The 21,835-nt window shown below is 43.1% G+C and overlaps 1 protein-coding gene across 2 annotated transcripts in view; it reads right to left on the bottom strand.

Annotated features, from left to right (window-relative positions):
- The window catches only part of TPD52L1 (TPD52 like 1), a 1,161,028-nt gene that overhangs the window by 283,621 nt on the left and 855,572 nt on the right, over positions 1-21,835 (bottom strand). The gene's annotated exons all lie outside the window — the stretch shown is intronic.

The raw sequence follows: 21,835 nt of genomic DNA, 5'->3' as shown, positions 1-21,835 counted from the left end.
AATGCCATCCGCATACGTATGAATTTTAACTTCACATCAGTGAAGACACAAAGGTTGTATCCCATCATTTTGTTTGAGAGATTGAATGAATGGTTCAATAGAGAGTGCTAACAACTGCAGAGAAAGTAGGCAGCCATGCCTGGTACCGCAAAAGATAGCAATAGGTCTGATAAAAGGTCTGCACTCGGTACTCTTGCCTTAAAAACCAGGTGGAGACGCTGAACATTGGAAAAAAATATGGAACCCAAACCAGTGGACCCATAACCTGCCAGAGGAAGGGCCAAGAGACCTGAGCGAAGACCTTCTCAGCATTTAAACAAATCATACAACAGGGCTCTCTGCCAAAAAGGCCACGTCCAAAGTCGCAATTGCCTTGCTTACTTGAGATGTTGTATCACAGCCCAGAATAAAACCATGCTGGCTTGGATCTACCAATTTTGAAATAATTGCTGAGAACCGAATTGCAATAATGCAAGTATAGATTTTATAATCAGCATTATTAAACATATAGGGCAGGAGGAGCCACAGGAAGTGGGATCCTTCCCTTTTTTTGGAAACATAAAATATTTGTCTCTTTCCAAGACTCAGGGACATCACCCAAAAAGTCCAATGAATAAAAAAGATCCCTCAACACTGGGTTCAAAATCTGTGAAAAGGTATCATAGAATTCAGATAGTATCTAGTTGGGACACAACGCCTTCGCGCTAGTCAGGCTGCTGATGGCCGATAAGCGCCACTTCCTAGAGCACACACTTTCATATTGCATTTACAATGGGAAAGTGCCCAAAAACCTTATGGCCACTAGAAGAGAATCAGCCAAGCCTGGAGCTGTCCCATGTGGAAAGCCAACACCATAGATAGGGAAAACCCACATGAGGGTTCTTCAGTACCCGGGAACTGAACACACAGGTGTACCCCCCTGGCCACTCACCTACTCCTAGATTCACCCCTCAGGAATCACCCTAGGGCTTTTCTGGTGGTAGGACAGGTCCCCTCAAGGGTCAGCTAATGAGTGAGAAAATTCAGCCTGATCATGATACATGTTTGACAGGTTATTCCAGTTTGTGATACAATCAGTGCTGCATCCCATTACTAGCCAATGCAGTACCCGCCCTGGGAATGTGGTGTACCTTTTTACAAGGCACTAACAGGTTCGACACCTAAACCATTGAAGTAAGCACCCTTTCCTGGCATGTGTAGGAAGGGTGTCTGCACTTTCCCACTGCAGTACAGGTTAAGCGCTAAAAGACCTGAGGTCATGAAAAGAGATTCAGCAAAAATCAGGAGGGAAAAAAGCAAAAGGTTTAAAGGAAACCCCCTAAGATGGGCTATGTCCATCTGTTGGCAACCAAAATTCATTCAGAATTGTCTATAGTTACAATTCACTGTGTTGCTATGCAACAATGAAAAAGGGAATCTAGAGAATTTCAGAAGCTAAACTAATAACTTTGAAAATTACTTCTTACACCAAATGGTCAGAAGGGGTTGAGGGTGAATGGAGCACAAGAGTGATCATAGATGGATTTGATCGAGAGGTAGGAGGTCTGGCAATTACGGTTAATGAGGCAGACCCTCCAGGATTTCGAGATTTGCAAAAAAAATAGCAAAATCAGCTGTTTTGTAAAAAAATGTTGCGGTTTTTACAAAACTGCCCACAAAATTTGCTTCTCATCCTCGTAATTATTGCTTCTCAGCCCAACATGGCAGAACTGTGCACTTCCCCGTGCATTTCTTTTCTTTACACCACACACTCCTGTTCAAATCAATGCAGTTAGTGCTACTAGGCCCGAGCCTGCACTGCCCCCATCCCCTTTCCCTCTTTATAGACCCCATTTCACTCCTCCACTTGAACATATTTCAATTTGTATTTATTTAGCGTATTTCCATCATCTTGGTTTCAGACCATTTGCCAGACTACCAATCTTCCCTGCAACCCCCCCCCCCTCCCGCCCCCCTTAAATCGTGCTCCTTCTGCCACAGATAGGCTATCTGCAGCTTAAAAGACACTGTGCAGGACACAAGTCTCTCCCTGCTACATAGATAGGGAAAACCCACATGAGGGTTCTTCAGTACCCGGGAACTGAACACACAGGTGTACCCCCCTGGCCACTCACCTACTCCTAGATTCACCCCTCAGGAATCACCCTAGGGCTTTTCTGGTGGTAGGACAGGTCTCCTCAAGGGTCAGCTAATGAGTGAGAAAATTCAGCCTGATCATGATACTTGTTTGACAGGTTATTCCAGTTTGTGATACAATCAGTGCTGCGTCCCATTACTAGCCAATGCAGTACCCGCCCTGGGAATGTGGTGTACCTTTTTACAAGGCACTAACAGGTTCGACACCTAAACCATTGAAGTAAGCACCCTTTCCTGGCATGTGTAGGAAGGGTGTCGGCACTTTCCCACTGCAGTACAGGTTAAGCGCTAAAAGACCTGAGGTCATGAAAAGAGATTCAGCAAAAATCAGGAGGGAAAAAAGCAAAAGGTTTAAAGGAAACCCCCTAAGATGGGCTATGTCCATCTGTTGGCAACCAAAATTCATTCAGAATTGTCTATAGTTACAATTCACTGTGTTGCTATGCAACAATGAAAAAGGGAATCTAGAGAATTTCAGAAGCTAAACTAATAACTTTGAAAATTACTTCTTACACCAAATGGTCAGAAGGGGTTGAGGGCGAATGGAGCACAAGAGTGATCATAGATGGATTTGATCGAGAGGTAGGAGGTCTGGCAATTACGGTTAATGAGGCAGACCCTCCAGGATTTCGAGATTTGCAAAAAAAATAGCAAAATCAGCTGTTTTGTAAAAAAATGTTGCGGTTTTTACAAAACTGCCCACAAAATTTGCTTCTCATCCTCGCAATTATTGCTTCTCAGCCCAACATGGCAGAACTGTGCACTTCCCCGTGCATTTCTTTTCTTTACACCACACACTCCTGTTCAAATCAATGCAGTTAGTGCTACTAGGCCCGAGCCTGCACTGCCCCCATCCCCTTTCCCTCTTTATAGACCCCATTTCACTCCTCCACTTGAACATATTTCAATTTGTATTTATTTAGCGTATTTCCATCATCTTGGTTTCAGACCATTTGCCAGACTACCAATCTTCCCTGCAACCCCCCCCCCCCCCCTCCCGCCCCCCTTAAATCGTGCTCCTTCTGCCACAGATAGGCTATCTGCAGCTTAAAAGACACTGTGCAGGACACAAGTCTCTCCCTGCTACAGGCTCCAACTGAAATTCAGACGTCCGTTTGTGTATCATGACAAGCTGCAGACTGTGGTAAATTTGTAATTTGCTATCTACTCTCTGTCACAGACCAACATTCAGGAGCCACGTGTTGATGACTTTTGTTTCATCTTGCACACTTGAGGTTGGCTGCTCACCGTTGCCCACATATTCTTTCAAGTGCTCGGTCCTTACCAGTATGTGGATGAACGTGGAAGACAAAACATTTAGTGTGATGTGGTCCGGATGGAAATACTCCAGCAAGTTCACTAAGTGCCAGTAGAATGCATATGTAACTCACACAGCTCACGTTGTCTTCGAGGTTCAAGTACACCTAGGAGTTGACTGTGTTCACATTGAAAGGGGACATGGATAGAACATTGGGCTGGACTGTCCCTTTTAGAGAAGGACGACAACTGATTTCAGTATGTCGGGTCATGTCTTTAATGGTATAGTGAGCAAAAAGTGATGAATTGGAATGCCCCAGAGTAATTTTCAGTGGCTACAAATAATGTAAGCATTACCATCCAAAACATTTTGGTTTTCCACATTTGGAATTTGTTCATCAATATGACAATCTCTTGTGATACCAGCAGATCCAGTTCGTTGAACAAAGAATTCTTCTGTTGATCCCAGACCAGTTTCCATTTGGTATGGAGGAAGTAGAGGATCAGGAAGTAGGCGGGTTGACCCCTAAATTCTTCCAGATGGAGACAATAGAGTTCCAGGAAATTATAGGTTGTTGTGGCACCTTCTCCTTCTACCCTCTTGACTATCACTATTTTGCTCGGTCCAAATTGAAATACCTGGTGAAGTGGAAGACAGCACTGTTAATTGCTCAGAATGTCTGTGCCTATGGGTGCGAGGTATGTGTTCCATACTCCAGCACAGAACAGAAACTATGCTGTTCATGTGCACCAAAAATTCTCTCACCTACTGTCAGTTTCAAGAGACTCCAGAGTTCCATTTTCTATTTGACCCAATTTAAGTGTTAATTCCAGTCTTACAAGAACAAACCCAACAGCTTCTAAACTAAGCTTGCTACATCCAAATGAAGAGCATCTTGATTCCAAAGGGAGTCATGCTTGATCCAGATTCTATCATGCTCGCTTTGCCTCATTTTAGTATGGACGTATTCTCTTGCCCCTTCCACCTACAGATCACGGTCCAGAAATATTCTCCGTCTTCCACCTTCCTGGATACTTCAGATAAGGGCACAGTAGTCAGTTCGAGCACTGCTCCAAGACTTCCAGGGACAATACAGATTTGCATATGCATAAGGGAGTGTAACACCCCATCTCCACTGATGTATCATGGTTTAAGATATTCTGGCTACCATTAGTATCACCTGTCCCAGACTTCCATGGATATTACAATAGAGTGTACTACAGTCTGAGCAATGCCACAAGCATTATACACCAGAAAACATTCATTTGGTGTCTTAAAAGCATGAATACTGCCACACGGGTCAAAGCAGCTCCTTCTCATTGACCCCTAGACATACAATTCAATATTGTAAAGCAGACATATCAATGCAGGTTTTGGTGAGGGAGTTCAGTGTAGCGGTTCAATGGGCCCTCAGGTCTTTGGGCCCCACTGCCTAGAAAAATTTACATCATATACAGAATTTAGTAATAAATATGAACATATCCAATGTTATGAACCACATATGTTATTCTAGCTCCAACATCAAAAGAGTATCTGAATAGTGTATCAATCCTTTATCCAATAGTTTCCTTCAACACTCGCCATATTCAGAATTAACTAAATGCCTCCCAAAATGCCTTTACTAAATTTTGTATATGATGTAAACTTTTCTAAAAATGTGTTTTGCATCAGATTAATGTATGAATTCATTTGCTGATTTTGTCATGTTGCAAGCTGTTGCTAATAGTTTGTTCACAGTTTCTAATTCCATTGTTGTCTTTAAGTGTATGTTATTGTGAATTGTATACGTGTAAGTTCATGTGTGAATTTGATAAGTCTATGTTTCTTTTTCAGTCCAAGAAAAATTGTTTTGATTAACTTTTAAAGAAACAGGAATGGTCTAAAGAAAATTCCATTTGGACAGATAAAAGAGTTAACTGTTCATTACTCCATGAGTAGGAGGAGTCTATGGTAGTATGGAGCCGGGTTCATTGTTTTGTGTTCTGAACTTAATATGGCACTGCAGCTATCCTCCCTAAGCATTCTGGTACTTGTAGTGCTTAATTTTCTTAGCCAAACAAGACAGCCGCCCAATCCCACTGCCCTAATATTGGTCTGATTAGGAATTGCAAATTAGACTGTCCAAATAAACCCCAGCTTCCACATGATCAGCCCAAACAATCTGATTTCCCGCTGCACCTACATAACTGATACCCAGTCTTACAGGACCATCCATGGGAAGCTGACTGCTCTTTGAATGCTTTCCTTCTGGTAGATTAGTATGGGCTGTACTGATGATGTGTTATTAATGGAAAGCCTATCTGCTACCTTATTAACACTGGTGCTAGTAGATTTGCAATGTAAACCTCTGAGTTTCTCTCACTACCTCAATCAAATGAAACAATTGAAGCAGTTGGTATTTTTAACTCTTGTGTATCTCACTGTATAACTAATCCTGTGTCTCTTTTGGTCCAATTAGTGATGCTTTTTTCTTGAGCCCCACCTCACCTGCAAACATCATGTCGAGAGATATTTTATTCAAATTGCACTGTAATGTATTTTTATCTTAGTGTAGCTCTTTTAGGAGGAAAAACCACAATATCCTGAGTTTTAAAGCTCAGATTCGGGAAGACGTGGTATTAATGCATTGACCCCTAGTGTGAACTGCTAACTAATATTGATGTGGGAAAACCATATCAGAGAAAAACTGAACTCTCACAGAATTGGAATTTCCTAGGAGATACTACCATGGATGTAATTTAGCTGCCACAGCTGCAACCTCTGGCTTGCCGCTTGAAACCCCTGGCACTGCCTTTGCAGCCACAGATATGGCAACATCACTGCCTGGAACACAGGGGCAGATTGTCCTAATTTACGTTGGTTGGGGACCCACTTTTCTGGTTTTCTCTCTTTCATTCCATTATGCAAATAGTGAAAAATATTATTCACTATTAGTGTAATAAAAAATGGAGTACAATTAGCTGGAATATGATACTATCTGGCAGCAGAAGTAAGTAAAATGCTTTTAAATGTATGTTGTATGAATGCTTGTGGGGTGAGAGTATGCTCATGTTAGAGAGAGTGTGTGAATGTGGGTGTGTTAAAAATGGGGGTCTCTAGTTGGCAGAGGTAGGTACCTTTATCCAAGTAGGGACATTTCTTCCTGGTCAGGGTAAGGGGGATACACTTCTAAAATAACCCCTGCTCACCCCCTTGGTAGCTTGGCACAAGCAGACATGCTTATCTCAGAGGCAGTGTGTAAAGCCGTTGTAAACACGTACAGTAATACAATAAAAAAACTACAAATGGACACCACCCCAGATTTTTTTTTAAAGTGATCTGTATCTAAACAAAACAAGACTAAAACGACAATAATCCACAATACAGTAACAAAAATATGACTTTCAAATGGTAGAAATAGTTCAGTTCAAAGCAAATTGCATATGCAACACTTTTCACACAAAGTACCTTGGATGCGTCAAGCACACAAACAACAAGCATTGGCATAGCCAATAGGTCTCGCATTTGGGACATTATAGGTGTTTAGCCATGCAACAGGTGGTGTTGTTGCACCAAGGATATTCTGCCGCAAAACTAAATACTTATAGGGTCCAAAAAGTGAGACCTATTGGCTATGCCAATGCTTGTTTGTTTTTTGTTGCTGTTTTGTTTAAGTTGCCAGATATACAATAGATGGACATGGTTTTTGTTAACAGTTCTTTGCATCAAATGAACTTGTTTTCATTGCTCTGAATGTTGTTCCCATTATGGTTGTAGGTAGCAGTCATTCCTGGGGGTGTGGGGGCTGTCTAGCTGTGCTTATGCGCTGAACTTTGCAAATGAGAGAAAGCCTGGTGCAGGTGCAAATTACAAGTGTTGATTGAGTGAGCCCCAGGCAGCATGACTCACTCACACAGGAGTTCATGCACTGCACCTGCATACGCACCATGGTTTAAGGAAACTCAATCCACTCCCTCCCAGGCATCAAGCATATATTTACCAAGAAACTCTGAGAAGAGCCTGCCTGCTGCACTGACGGCTGGTGGTGTGTGTGCCTGGTGAAAGCGTGCAATGCCGGCTGGTGGTGTGTGTGCCCGGTAAAAACAAATCCTCTGACCTCCTTTTCATGTTAAATGTTGAAGACTATGCGGGCAGAGTTTTTTGTGCAGCCGAGAATGCTCTGGGCAGTGTTCCAACCCATTGCTATTCAGAAAGCTCTTGAAAAGCTGACATATTGACAGGCCTCCACTGAGATATCACTATTTATTTCTGGTGAACCCCTTTTTTGTCCACGCAATTGTTTTGACAGCTCGTCCTGGAGTGTGACAGGTAGTTGCCCATCTTCATTTGTGTGATCTGGCGTTCATTTGTGTGCAAGCATCCGGAATGGTAAAAGTAATTCAGGTATATTCCTCCGATGGAGGGTTTCTTTTAAATGTTGTGTTCTTTTTAGACCGTGACAGTTTATAAATTTGCTCAACAAATGCGGAAGACTCCTAAAATGTGTGTTGTTCGTAATGTAAAGAATTGTAGCCCGGCTATGCTTTAAATTCAGGGCTGGACAAGTGAGACCAATGTGTCCCTACTTTATGAGTTGATCCTTTATTGTCATTGGATTAGAGTAAGCATGGGCGAATTTTGCGAATTCGCGATCCGAGAATTTGCGGATTTGCAAATTCGCGATCCGCAAAATTCGTGAATTTGTGCGAATTTGCGGATTTTAGTTTTTTTGCGGGTTCGCGGGGTTTTTTGCGTGTTCCCGGGGTTTTTTGCGGGTTCGCAGGGCTTTTTGCGTCTTCGCGAGCCGCTTGCATAGCGAAGTTACCCATGCAGTCGTTTATGGGAGAGGGAGAGAGAGATAGATAGATAGATAGATAGATAGATAGATAGATAGATAGATAGATAGATAGATAGAAAGAGAAAGAGAGGGAAAGAGAGAGGGAGAGAGAGAACGAGAGAAAGAAAGAGAGGCCGGATCTCTGAAGGGCCAGATTCCTGAGTTGCCCGTACAGAACATACAGCTTTTTATTTTTAGCAAAATGCATATGAAAATTGTGCTGTAAAGGTCTCTTTTAGTTTAACCCCTCCTAACAACTCAAAATGGGGGTATTTGCCATCCTCTCCCTTCTTCCTGTTTTTTATATCTGTAAGTGCTTCCTGATGAAGTTTAATTCCTTGGACAGGTGCCTCGTTGCCTACTTGTAACTATTCTCTGACCCTGCTTTAAGGGTCAGAGCAGGGTCAGAGAATAGTTGCAAGTAGGCAATGAGGCACCAGGAAGCAATTAGCAGCAGGTGTCCAAGTTGAAGTTAATTTGTTTGTAACCCTTTTGTAAAAGGTTACAAAGAAATTAGGTTCAACTTTTGAACCTGCTGCTGTAACCCTTGCTTGGCTGAAAATTCGTCCCCGCTGATTCGCGGATTTTACAGCGATTTCGCGAGCTTCGCGGATCCCAAAATCGCGGCAAATCCGCAAATTCGCCCGCGAAACGGATTTTACGCCCACCCTTAGATTAGAGCCCGCTTTGTGCTCTTGACGTCATGCAGCTGGGTGGTAGCCGAGAGGTTGACACTTAGGGAGATAGCACCTACAGGCCATTTGTGGCCATGCCCTTTCCTAAAGCCAAAGAAGCGTTATAGACATCCTTCTGCCACCCACACAGAGTAAAGCTACTCATTTAAAGCGATTTGTGAATTTGAAATTAAAAAAAAACATTTAGTAAAAGAGATGATCTTGCCCCTCAGTAGTTTGAAAATGTCATATTTTTTTTTTTAATTGAAACATTGTAGTCCCTATATGTTGGGCCTCTATAGACAAAGCTCTAGAAAAAAGGTTGTAAAAACGTTGCCAAACTATCCTAAATGCCATTTCTAAAGATACACCTGCTCAAACATTAGGGCAAAATATTGAAAATGTACAATGCCGTGGAACAAAATGCCTCAAAGTAGCAACTTGTACAAAACCGCACATCTGGTATCCTTATATGTGTTTGTTTCCTAATGGTAGCTCGGCCTCTGGTAAATAAATATAAGATAGCCTGTACTAAAAGTACAGATATGATTATTGAGTGCTACTCTTTATGTCTACCTGTAATGGATGAAAGACTAAGTTAGCCCTGCTGGGATTAAAAACAGCGACTTTTTGTCTGATCGAGAACGCTTGGCCCACTTCATCTTACTGGCTTGTACACACTTTGACATCCACTGAAGTCAATGACGACGTAACTTGTGTGTGTAAACTGCGTGTACATATGTTTGCTCCATTGCTATCACTAGCCTGGCACAACGATGCACTGCTATGAAGTCTGCATTCGCGTCTATTTGATCACAGTCCACATTTTAGGAATATCAATTAAATGCCCATATGATGCACATTCAGAAAAATAAAAAAGATGCGCAATTACATTTTTAAAAAGCGCTGGCCTCGTGCGGCAGCTGGGCAGGGGGCCTGCGGGATTTCCTTGTGGGAGCGTGCGACCATATGGCGCCACCATAAGGTGCTGCGCGCTCCTGCAAGGAAATCACCAGACTAGCGCGCATTGCCATTGCAAGCAATGCAACGCGTGCACGTTTTTGCCCCCAAAGCTGTGCCAATGGCATCAGGTCTCTCTCCTATGAAGGCCATGCAGCGCTTGCGCGCTGCATAGGCGAGACCTAAAAAGGGTCGCAAGGGATAGGATCTATCGGTTCCCTACACTCAGGGAAGGTGATGCGTAGGTTCCTTGCTCCTGAGGGAGGTGATGCATCGGCTTCTTGCTGCTGCGCAGTGGAGGAGATGCATCAGTTCCTTACCAGAGCGTAGGTGATGCTTTGGTTTCTTACTGCGTGGGGAGATGATGCTTCGGTTTCTTACTGCAACAGTCCTGGCACCTCGATGCAATGGTCTGGGATGAGGCATGTGGTCTTCCAGCCATTCAGCAGGGCTTGCATCGTAATATGTGAAGTGATCTCGGACTTCGGAGACCGGTGCACCTGATGCGGCACGGAGCAATTTCTTGAGCCAAGTGCAGGTACTGCGTCGGTTTCTTCAGTGATGCGTCGGAAACAGGTACGGTTGCATCCGCCTTCTCATCGCTGCGTTGCTTTTCTAGCTCCCAACAGCCAGAACAACCTCCAGAGGCCCAGAACAGCTACAGGCACCTCTTGGCAGGTCAGAACTCCCAGCACAGAAGATCAGGGCAGCTGAGGGTAAAGTCTTTGTGCTACTGAGACTTCATAAAAGGAGGCAAGCTCTTCGTCAAACCCTTGGAGATCTTCCTCAAGCAGGAGACACAGCCCACAGCAAAGTCTTTTTCCCTTTCCTCGCAGACAGTAGCTAGTGCAGGCCAACCCAAAAGAGAAAAAACAGCACAGGGGCAGTATTCCTCCTCAGTTTTTCCAGCTCTTCTCCTTGGCAGAGGTTCCTCTTGATTCCCAGAAGTGATCTAAAAGTCTGAGGACTGGGCCCCTCTTTTTATGCAGTAAAAAGAGGGGCCCAGTCCTCAGACTGAAGGAATATGCCCAGCCAAAACCAGTTCCCGTTTTGGTGCAGCTTCCTTGCAGGAGGTGATAATAGCATTGTCCTTGGCAGACCAGGCCCATGCAGGTGTGAAATAAATCTCCTCTCCCTACTCTGAAAGCAGACCAGGTCTATTCATACATGTCCTGACTCATCCTGGAAAGGCCGGACACATATATTCCCCCCCCCAAGTGGCTGTCTGAACAGAATGCACATCCCCAGCCCCTGTCACTCCAATGCCAGACAGTCAATACACTACATAGCAGCGGCACACTGTGTGGTTAGGCAACAAAATACCTACTTTCTAAAAGTGCTATCTTCAAACCTAGAATGTAAAGATCACCCTCACTAAAAGATGCATCTTAACATTCTGAGTTCAGGCATACCAAACTTTATTTTCCTATCTTGTTCCAATGGGCAGTAATGCTAATAAGAGGTTATGAGCAAACTTCCCATCCTATCCTATGGGGACAGATAGCCTTACAATAGTAAAACACGTCAACAGTATTTCACTATCAGGACATGCCACACACATCAGGGCATGTCCTACCTTTCACATACACTGCACCCTACCCACACGGGTTTGTACCTCGGGCCTACCTTAGGGGTGACTAACATGTAAGAAAAGGGAACTTGCTCGAATTCAATCCTCTCAAAATAATGTATAATGTATTAGTCAACATGTTTCGTTTACTAATAATTGCACCACACAACATTTCTAGTATCTAGGGGAAGCATGCATATGTGCTTTTACTAACAGTAACTCGTATGCATTAAAATGACCACCACAACGCGGGAAATCTTTTGCGCATGCGTCTGCCACACTCACATGGTGTGACGTATCTGTCACTTGGTGGGAAATCTCAGCAGCTGCGCACTAGTATTAAAATGGCTGCTTCACGTTTCACATACCAAGCACCTGCTGCTGCTTTAACTAAACATTGTTCGTCCTGCTTAACTATTAACGCTGTAGTTAAACCAAAGTAATGGGAATAGAGTAGAGATAAGTGGTATACAGTACATTAATTTTTTCTTTGTTCTAAAACTGTTTCTCTTTAACTTTGCTACTAGCTTGTATTTGAGCCTGATGTGTCATTGCTGAACTCCATATTAAAACCCTTACTGCGCATGAACCAAAATTCAGAGAGCCCACAAGCCATGGCATTGAAACCCTGCCAACTACTGTCTTGCCTCGAGATGTGCCTGGGAAGTTCACCTTATGAAATCTCCAGAGGAAGAAGAAAAATAAGAAATGTTATAAATTGTATATCTTTTGCTACAATAATGCTGGGTGGAATAAAATTAATGGGAAAGTAAATTATGGGCGGGAACGAGATCCTTATTAATGAATGTAAATGATCTCATTCTGGTATGATGTGATGACCTCTCCTCGCATTTTGACTAATCAAATTGAGGGAATACACAAATTTGCAGCACTGGGGGGTGGTACATTGCCCTGGAAAATGGTAAAACTAAGGTAGGCTTAGCTAGTTAGATTGTCCAACTTGTCCGAATAACTGACCTGTCACTGACCCAACGCACTCAATAGGAGATCGAGAGCAGAGGTGCTGGTGGAGCACTCTGTCAGAAGAATCGATAACCAAATCGGGGTTTGAGGGAGAAGAATCGATAACCCAATTGGGGTCCAACTGTTAGCCGCAGAGAGGGGTGTGACGCTGGCGTTGCACTTTAGCTGAGGGTACCTGCCCTGACCTGCATCCATCCTGTCCTGAATCCTTATTGGTCCGCACCTGTCTTGGTTCTGGTCTGCACCTGTTTATCCTGTTAGCACCTGAACTATCCTATCCTTTATCCCAGCCTGTGGCCAGGGTTGGTCTTCACACCATTCTAGATAATTATAAATCTGAGTGGGTGTGTCATCGTACTGTTTCCCTTTCTCACCTTCCCTTTGTTTCAATGCCTAAAAGAAGTTTCGTGATATTTCTACATATCATTTCTTTGATCATTATCTCCCTAATTGAAAAAGCTTTAATTGCTTCTGTATGGACTATGACATTTAAGACTTTGCATAGATAAAGTGTTTAATTTTTCCTGAGTCTGTGGTTATTTTATGAAGGTACATGAAATGTTATTTTACTACCTATTAGTCTAACACCTGTGATCCCTTAGGACGTAATATAGGTGACAAGGGTTGGTGAGTCAATGGGTATAGGTCCTAAACAAAATAAATTTCCTGATTGGCAAATTTAGTAGAAAGAGGGATTTACCCGTTCAAAGTCTGTATGTTTATGGGTCCAGGTGAGTATGGTAATTGAACAGGTAACTCAGTGCACAGGCAATGCAATGGCAGGCCTGAGTTACATTAATAGGCTGCTTATGTGGGAGCAAAATCAGTGCTGCAGGACCACTAGCAGCATTTGATTTACGTGCACTGTAGTAAGGACTGACTAATACATCAAATATGCTAATCATGGAATCACCAATCCATAACAAAATTTACAAAGGGAGCACTTGCACTTTGGCACTGAACAGCAGTGGCAAAGTGCCCAAAGCATCTAGACCATCAAAAACGAAGTCCAACACACAGCAAAAACACAGGAAGTAAAGACAAAAAATACAGGGGAAACCCATGCAAATGATGCCAGGTCTAACAGTGTGTATTTGTAAGTGATTGGTATTGTGGTGAATTGACACTCATAGATATTACAGCATTCAGATACCAAAGCCTGCAGATGAAGGGCCTTACTTCTGAAAGCCAGGATTAATATAGTTCTGATTTAATCAAGCCAAGAAGGATGAATTGACGATTTGCGTGGAATGGTCACAGCTCCAGCGATTCTTCAGAATGTGTAAGGTTCCATCAAAAGCAACTGCAACCTTATGCTCCTTGCAGCTGTTAGATGGACTCTCATCCCTAATTTATGAGGAGGTCCAGTATGTACATTCAAAGAGAAAGAACAAGACTAAACCAGTGAAGCAGTAGACTATGTAGATATAGATAAAATCGAGATGTTTACTACACTGTAAAGGATGCGCCATTATTAGTAGATGGCTGGAGTGCAAGAGGAGGGTTACCAAGTCACGAGGGATAACTATCATTATCTAAACACACTTAATAATGTGTGTGTCTTTGTATATTTGAGAGAACACACATGCACACACACACACACACACACTGATATCTGGATCACTGAACAGGGGTCTTAATAAACAAAGTGTGCTATGGTGTATGCGTCCGTTGTTTGCTCTGTGTCAGGATGGGATGTCCCCTACATGGTATACAGTTATATTCCATTCCCTGAGAGTCCAGTTCCAAGTACCTGCTATCCTGGTTTTTGAATTCTTGACCCCAGTTGCATGGCAAACAAGCATGTGCAGGAAGGCCAGGGCTATCCTTTGACATGTGTACAGTCCTGAACTTGTCCTGGACCTGGAGGAGGAGAGCACTAAGCATGCTCTCTGTAGACTGAGACTACAGGTTCAAGAATGTAGCATAGTGGCAGAAGCATATGATGTTTTACCAATCTTAGTACCGCCAGACTTTGTTATCTGTGCCACAATAGTAACAGCCTGCTTACCAAATTATGTAAAGTTCCTCTGCTGCAGTTTCTAAGATCCTTGCAATAATATCATCAGTGCATGTGTGTATGAGTCATCTGAGTGTTACACATTTTGTGAGTGTCTGAGTGAGCCAGAGTGAAGGAGGCCTGTTGGTTTCATCTTTGCATCCCAAGGCCTGTTCACACGATGGTGATGGGGTTACTGTCCCAGACAGTGGAAGAATATGGCCAACATTCCTGGGTCTGAAGGGAGGGAGGGAACCTAGGCACTGAAGTGGGGAAAGAGGAGACAGCCTCCCCTTAGAAATTAAATAAAATTTATTTTGCTGCAGATGGCTGCTGATTAGTCTCCTTGAGTACTACAATTTGATTGATGGTGGGTATGAAGAGTAGTCTTTGTTGTTTAGAGTGTGAAGGGTCTTTTAGTAAGAGTCAGGCTTTTCACTCTGTTCGTGATCACTGTCACACATGGCTGTTGATGGGCAGGCGCTGGATGCTCACACCTCTTTATGCCTTATTTGGTTTTGCTTCAATGTGGAGATGACACTGCTGAGAGGAGCATCACTCTAAGCAATGACTGAGTCTGGGGAGTCTGCCCTGTCATCCAGCTTACCCAAGGTGAGGGGCAGTCACCTGGAGTCCGACGTGAAGGAAAAACTGATTAAGTGTCCAAGAACGCCTGGGGAATCCTGCCTTGAAGACGAGGGAAGGAGCAAGCCAACCCTACAGGAGGAGCAGACTACTGGTGTGGACAGGAACAGTTAAACCCAGTGCTGTGAGACTCCTGAAAGTGGAACTGGCATGCCCCTAGCCCAGAGTCAGCTACCGTAACTGAAGCTGAGGATTTGGGCACTGTCTAGGTGGGCTGCCCTGACCGCCTTTTATCCGCTGTGTGCCATTAGGGAAAAACTAATGCCAGTCTATGGCACCCGCCATGTGTGCCTTAACCACTTGTTAAAAATGTGGATGAGCAGTCTTTGCAACTGGGAAGAGACTTAGATCAAGACTGTAGCCGAAGTGTGCCAAAACTGACTATGCCACTATAAGCGAATTTGAAGGCTTGAAGTATGTTATAATCTACTGTTGCATTTCCCCTTGCCTATGTATCTCTTCTCTACTGCTCAGCCAGTTTGAGTGTTGGTGTGCCTGAAGATGTCTAGAATGTTGGATGAATGATGATGTCATGGAATGATGGGTGATTGGTGAGCTGTGGAGTGTCAGTTGGAGTGTGCAGGCTGAGCAGGACAGAGGCTGCTCCTGGTGGGGCATCACTTGGACTTACCATCTTCCAATGAATACTGATGTTATTATCGTATCAATAAATCTTATATACATATCTACTCATCATCTGGCTACTGAGGACTATCTTATTTACAATAAAGTACTTATGCACTGTGTGCTTGAGTGACTGTGCATTTGACGAGGAGCTGACCAGAAGTGCACTTGATCGAACTAAGCTGCCACTAATGAAATTTGATTCAACTCAACTATTGTGCCTAAATCAGAGACTGGAAATGGACTACATCTCCCTTTTGGCTCAGGAAGGCCGTTTCAGCAGAGTCATTGGCTCACAGGACCGTCCATGAGGAAGGGTACCCTGCCACAAACTACAATGTCAGCCAACACTGTGCCTGAAGCAAGACCAATGACTGAAAACATCTACTTCTGTCGCCGCCTCCGTACTCTGCCACCCATCTTATGCCTGCTCCCAGGAAATGCCGTGGCTTACAAAGGCATAAGGCTCTGGCACATTTTCCCACCAAGATGGAGGAACAGGAATTAAGTGCGGTTAGTTGGAGCGAGGTCTACCACAGACTGAAACCTGTTAGTGAGATACCACTTGAGGAACTGAGTGCCTCTAAGGCCTCCAAGACAGGAGAGAGTGCTGCACCTGTGCTAGAGACCCACACCTGGGCACCATATGGAAGGTGGAAAGTTGAGAAGAGGGGGCGTCCTTAATGGAAAATCGTAAGCCTCGATAATAGACATTGAGAACCTGCTAACTTTTGTAGTGTGCAGTATTAGTTTATGGCCCATAAAGCAAAACTCTTTTACGGAGATAAGCACTTGGCTGGATAATGCTTATTACACTGTTTGGGGACTGTTGAGTTTTGAACTTGTTGTACCCCGAACAATAACCTCCCTGAGAAGTCTGTGACTGCTTATCATCACTACACTGAAAAGCAAGTACTGAAGGGGTTGTATGTGTCCTAGTTTGCAGAGCCATAGTAGACTGGCCCGGAACAAGGTCTAACATGTCCCCATGGTTCTGTGGTAAATGTGATGCAAGGTTTGTGCAGACCATTCTGTAATATGGATCGTGCCTGCACAAAATATGCGCCAGCACAATCACAAGGGAACGTTCTCTCATTTGCATGGGGCATAATCCATGGAAATGATTGAAACTATTTGTATTGCATCTGTACCATATTAAATATTCAGGTGCACATGGCAACGAACTATCAAGAGGCACTTATTGTGACTCATGTACAAGATGGTGCACAATCAGTTCATCGCCATAAGCACACCACCTTGTACCCGTCTGTGGTGTATTCCCTGCATGAAATGAGGTCAAGTCTCTGCCTGCAGTTCAACGTAGACCAAAAGCTGCAAACCGCCAATATGCCTTTCAGTTATGCAGTCATCACAGTACAGGCATGAGATTGTACTTGCACAGTGAACAATGCATTTGCTTTAATCTGATGCACTGTCCTCTTCTGTGCCTGGCACACCTATTGAGATATGCACTGCAGCTCATAATGCAACTCTGCACCCCATTTGCAATTTGGCTCTGGGTGTGTGGGGAGCTGATCTGCTTCTTTTGTCATGAAGGCAAGGCGCTAACTTGCCAAGAGGCACACTGGGCATGCAATTACATACACAACAACCTGAAGTCTTAAGTGATGAGATAATTACACAGGGACAAGGGTTTCTAACTTCATCACCTCCATAAAGAAGAGGGACTCAAATGTTAGACAATGTGGATACATCCAGTTTTGCTATTTTTCCAACCCTCTAGAGTTGGGCAATTCAGTTCCTCCTCCAGGTAGTGTACAGAAGAATATGTTCTGGTGACGTGCGTTAATTGCCCTTAAAAGACCACATTCTATCGAGGCTGAAGGCCCTTAGAAAACAAGCATTTGCAATGGAATTGGTCTGGCATTTGTGAGAATTTAAGCTTTTGGCCTCATAAATGACAATGCATTTTATTTATCTGTTTTGATAACTAACACATAAATAAAAGGTATTGTATTTTGCAATGCCAATAGCTCAAACTCGGTAAACATGAGACCTATTGAAAGAAGCGGCCGCCCTTTTCCCAGGCTGCTTGGAAAGTGAAAGCGTGCATGGCGCGCTGAATGTTGCAGGAAAGCATGTTGTGCCTGTAGTAAGAGAAACTCATTAAATAAAATAGTGCTTACAGACTAAAAAAGACCTACCATGTAACATCAGAGGTAAAAGGGCCAGTCCTTGCGGTAGTTTAAAAATGAAGACAAGGATGTACTAAAGAGGGACTGGCAAGCCTGTTAACGAATCAGAAGCCGGCATTTATGAAGGACAATGGACACAAGCCAATGACAAATATGGGCAGAGAGTGAGCGGGGCTTCAAGTACATACTCGAATACAGCATGCATTGCAGAGCAGCACATGCGCTGCCCAGGCTCGACTTAAAAACTGCTTCAATGAAAACATTAACATCCTTTCACTGGTACTGTGGCATATATTCAAAGACCAACATGCCACCTTGTTTCTGTGCCTGACCTTCTGTTTTATTAACCTACACAACTTACATTTGGAATGCCTAGTTGCACCATTTGGGGATCTCATGAAGACATGACAAATATTACTGCGGCTTCTGTGTAATTGCTATACTCAATATCACTTGAAGTCTTTGTATAGATTGTGATAATCCATGCATTTCATGTGTTGTGTGTATTGCTTAGTTATTTAATGAATAATGTAGGACAGCGTGAAGCAGAATTTCAAGTGCCAACTGCTTTTTTTCTGCTGCAAAGGGGGAGAATGGGTTTGGATAGGTTTTAGGAAGGAGTGGCGCTCAGCGTGTTCCTTTAGTGTAGGTCGTGGCTGATGAGTTAAGTCCGGTGCATTCAGGTCATGCGGAACAAACCCAACGGAAAAACAGCCCCAGCTAAGGTAAGGAGACGTGTCCCCTATTCCACAAAATTAGAAATAGCGTCCCGTGCACACGATACACTGAATGGTTTTCTAGTGAAAACCTTAATGTCACCAAAGTTGTTCAAATGAGATTCCAGAATCCGTTGTATATAGGTATGGATGTTTAATAGCGTGGAGTTTGATCAGTACATCCAAGAATTTTTTTTTGTAATAAAGTAAATTGCCGACACGTGTAACGGCTGTGACTCATCAGGGCTGGAACGCTCGAGATGCGTGATGCGGTCGAATTTATGTCTTAATTGGAGTTCATGGTGTGTAGGATAAACAGGGATGCTGCTTATGATTAAAAGTTCAGAGTAGGACGGATGTGCCCCGTAATACAACTCTATCAGTGTTGAAAGCTAGCACGGATCTGTGCGGTAGTAATTCGCCTCATCCGGGTAATGGAGCAGAATTTCAAGTGCCAACGGCTTCTTTTTCTGCCATGGTGAAGGGAATGGCCATATTAGGTGGTGAGAATAGAGGTGTAAGTTTTAAGTTTTTAATTTATGTTCCAGAACTCGGAAGAGGTCCACCTAAAATGTTCAAAATACATATATTCACAGGAATACAAATAGAATAAACTAATGTGCAACTTTTGTGTCCAAAAGTACATTAAAACTACTGTAGTATTAAACCCACAAATCACATTAAAGGAATTCGAAATTTAAAATGCATATTAAGCAACTTCACAGTACACAATGAAATATTGCACCAAACAAATACATAAAGTGACTACAGTGCCTCAAGGGCAGAGTGTTCAAGGAATCAATCTCCTCTATTAGCAACAGCAAAACAGGGCTAAAATGATTTGAAGGAACAGTATTTCAACTTAGATATCATTTTCATCCTCGGTTCCATTCAGATCAGAGCGACATTAATACAATGTTAAAAAACACTAGAAAAAATTTGAAACTATATAACAGAACATTTCATTCTATCGTGTATAAAGAGACTGTAAAACAGTTGTGGCAGAGAGAATGGACAATTGCAGACATATAGGCCTCAGCTATTTCCGCCGGCATAATAAAAGAGCCAGGCAAACTAAAAGACCATGGTTAGGGTCTTGAAGGCCGTTGTGACACAAATTACAAACTGCAGAGGAACCATGGGCCAGATGTAGGTAATCTCGATTTACCTACTCTTAAATACCGAATCATACCGATTCGGTATTTAAGAGTAGATAAATGGGATGTAGGTAATTTCATTTTTGAAATTACCGAATCGGAATGATTTGGTAATTACCGAATCGGTATTTACCGATTCGGAAATTGCCATTGATTCCTATGGGCCTTGAGGCCCATAGGAATCAATGCCAAATGCTGAATCGGTAAATACTGAGTCGGTAAAATTACCGAATTTGTAAGGGGGACAGGGTGTCACTTTGACACCCTGTTGCACCCCTCAATTGTGCATGGGTAAACATGTTTCTGACATACATGCCCTTAGGGCATGTATGTCTGCAACATGGCACGTTTTTTAAAGCAAAAAAAATGCTTTTTGAAGGGTTTTCATTATTTACCACCAACTTCTAGTTGGTGGTAAATAACGAATTCTTAATCCCTTGTAGCACTGATTACAGTGCTACCTACATGTTGAATTACAGAATCAGTAATTTTACCAATTCGGTATTTTACCGAATCGGAAAAATTACAAATTCGGTAAAATTACAGATTCTGTAATTTAACATGCCCGTACATCTCAATATCCAAATACCGGTCGGAAACGGCCGAAAATCAGTATTTTCTGCCATTTCCGACCGGTATTTGGATACCTACATCTGGCCCCGTACCATTTGCCCAAACAGGGATTTCGCTGGAGCAAAACCTGTCTTAGGAGAATCTGAAAACTTCTGAGTCCATGAGCATAGAGGTGTAAACTAAGAACGTGATTTAGAATTTTGTGGATGGGTTACTCTAATAATGTGACAGATAGCTGTCCACTGAGTTACACGTGCCGTAGGATTTCATGCACTTGTAATAAGGCAGATAAGTCACCCATCACGTTTGTGATGAAGTAATCATTTGCCAAACTCTAAATTAGTCCCTAAGCTACAAAATTATCGTAATCTTGCTCTAAATGGGCTCAGGAAATAGGATGCATATGTTTGCATGATAATTATGAAATACGAACCTACCTATAGAGCAACAGAGCTCCTTACAAGAAGTGGGGTAAAACAAAGGAGTAAGTGGCCTGCTAGGGTACGACTGAGTGGCAGGGGACGCGTTGTAAGAGAGATAGGCAGAGTCAGAATACTACAGAGGGGCACGGGTGATGTTGACCATCCTGTCCACGGACGCGATTGCTATGGAGCAAAGGTCTTCAAACTTTTCAATGCTGCATCCCCCTTATTGTGCTAAAAAAGAAATTCCTCTGGCCCCACAGAAAACTGGTAGCTCTGATTATATTTAGCAATTCAAGCATTGCAGTTATGTTCAATTATCCCTTTAAAAATGCAATCAAATACATGATTGCAAATGTGCTAGTGACAGATTGCCACGATCCCACCACCACTGAGATCAATTCAGGCCGCACAGAGCGTCCCCTCCTGCCCCCCATACCTCTACCCATGGTTTGAAGACCACTAATAAAGATAAAGGGCCTCATTAATGAAAAGTGTTGCATCACCGAGGTAAAACAGCGATGCTACACTTTTCTGTGCACCCTTCTTTCGACAACCTGGATGCGCCGTATTTACTGTACAGTGCTCCATGTCGCAAAGATTGACAGATACGTCAGAAGTCCTGACGCATCTGTTGGCGCAAAAATTGTGTATTGCTGTAGTGTGTCTGGAAAGAGACACAAATCCAGCAATGTGTAATTTCACATGGAGCAAGCCCCATGTGAAAAGGTCTGCGTCACCCCTTAAGGCTGCTTCAAGCAGATGTAAGGATTTGATGCAGTGAGGCCGTAGAGGTGTCGCAGTGAAATCTCATAGATTTCATTGCGACACTTGTACAAGCCTTTCCTGCGCTGGAACACACATCTTGCATACATTATACCTGTTGCAGGTATAATGTAGCACAGGGGTTTACAAAATGACGCATCTGCCTAGATGCGTCACTTTGGAAATATAGCGCCGCTTGGCACATTTTTTATGTCACCGCAGCATCACAAAATGTGATGCAACGGCGACATAAGAGCCTCATAAATAAGGCCTAAAGTTGCATAACAATTGTGTCATGGTCCCTGATGGAAATATGGAACATCCCTTCATCCCTTTCCAATATTTGGTCTAGTATGATACAACCACTAATAAGGCGCAGT

Source organism: Lissotriton vulgaris, chromosome 6, assembly GCF_964263255.1.
Source record: "Lissotriton vulgaris chromosome 6, aLisVul1.2, whole genome shotgun sequence".
NCBI classification, from domain to species: Eukaryota; Metazoa; Chordata; class Amphibia; order Caudata; family Salamandridae; genus Lissotriton; species Lissotriton vulgaris.
The sequence above is the reverse complement of the archived record's forward strand: the minus strand, read 5'-3'. Positions and strand labels throughout refer to the sequence as shown.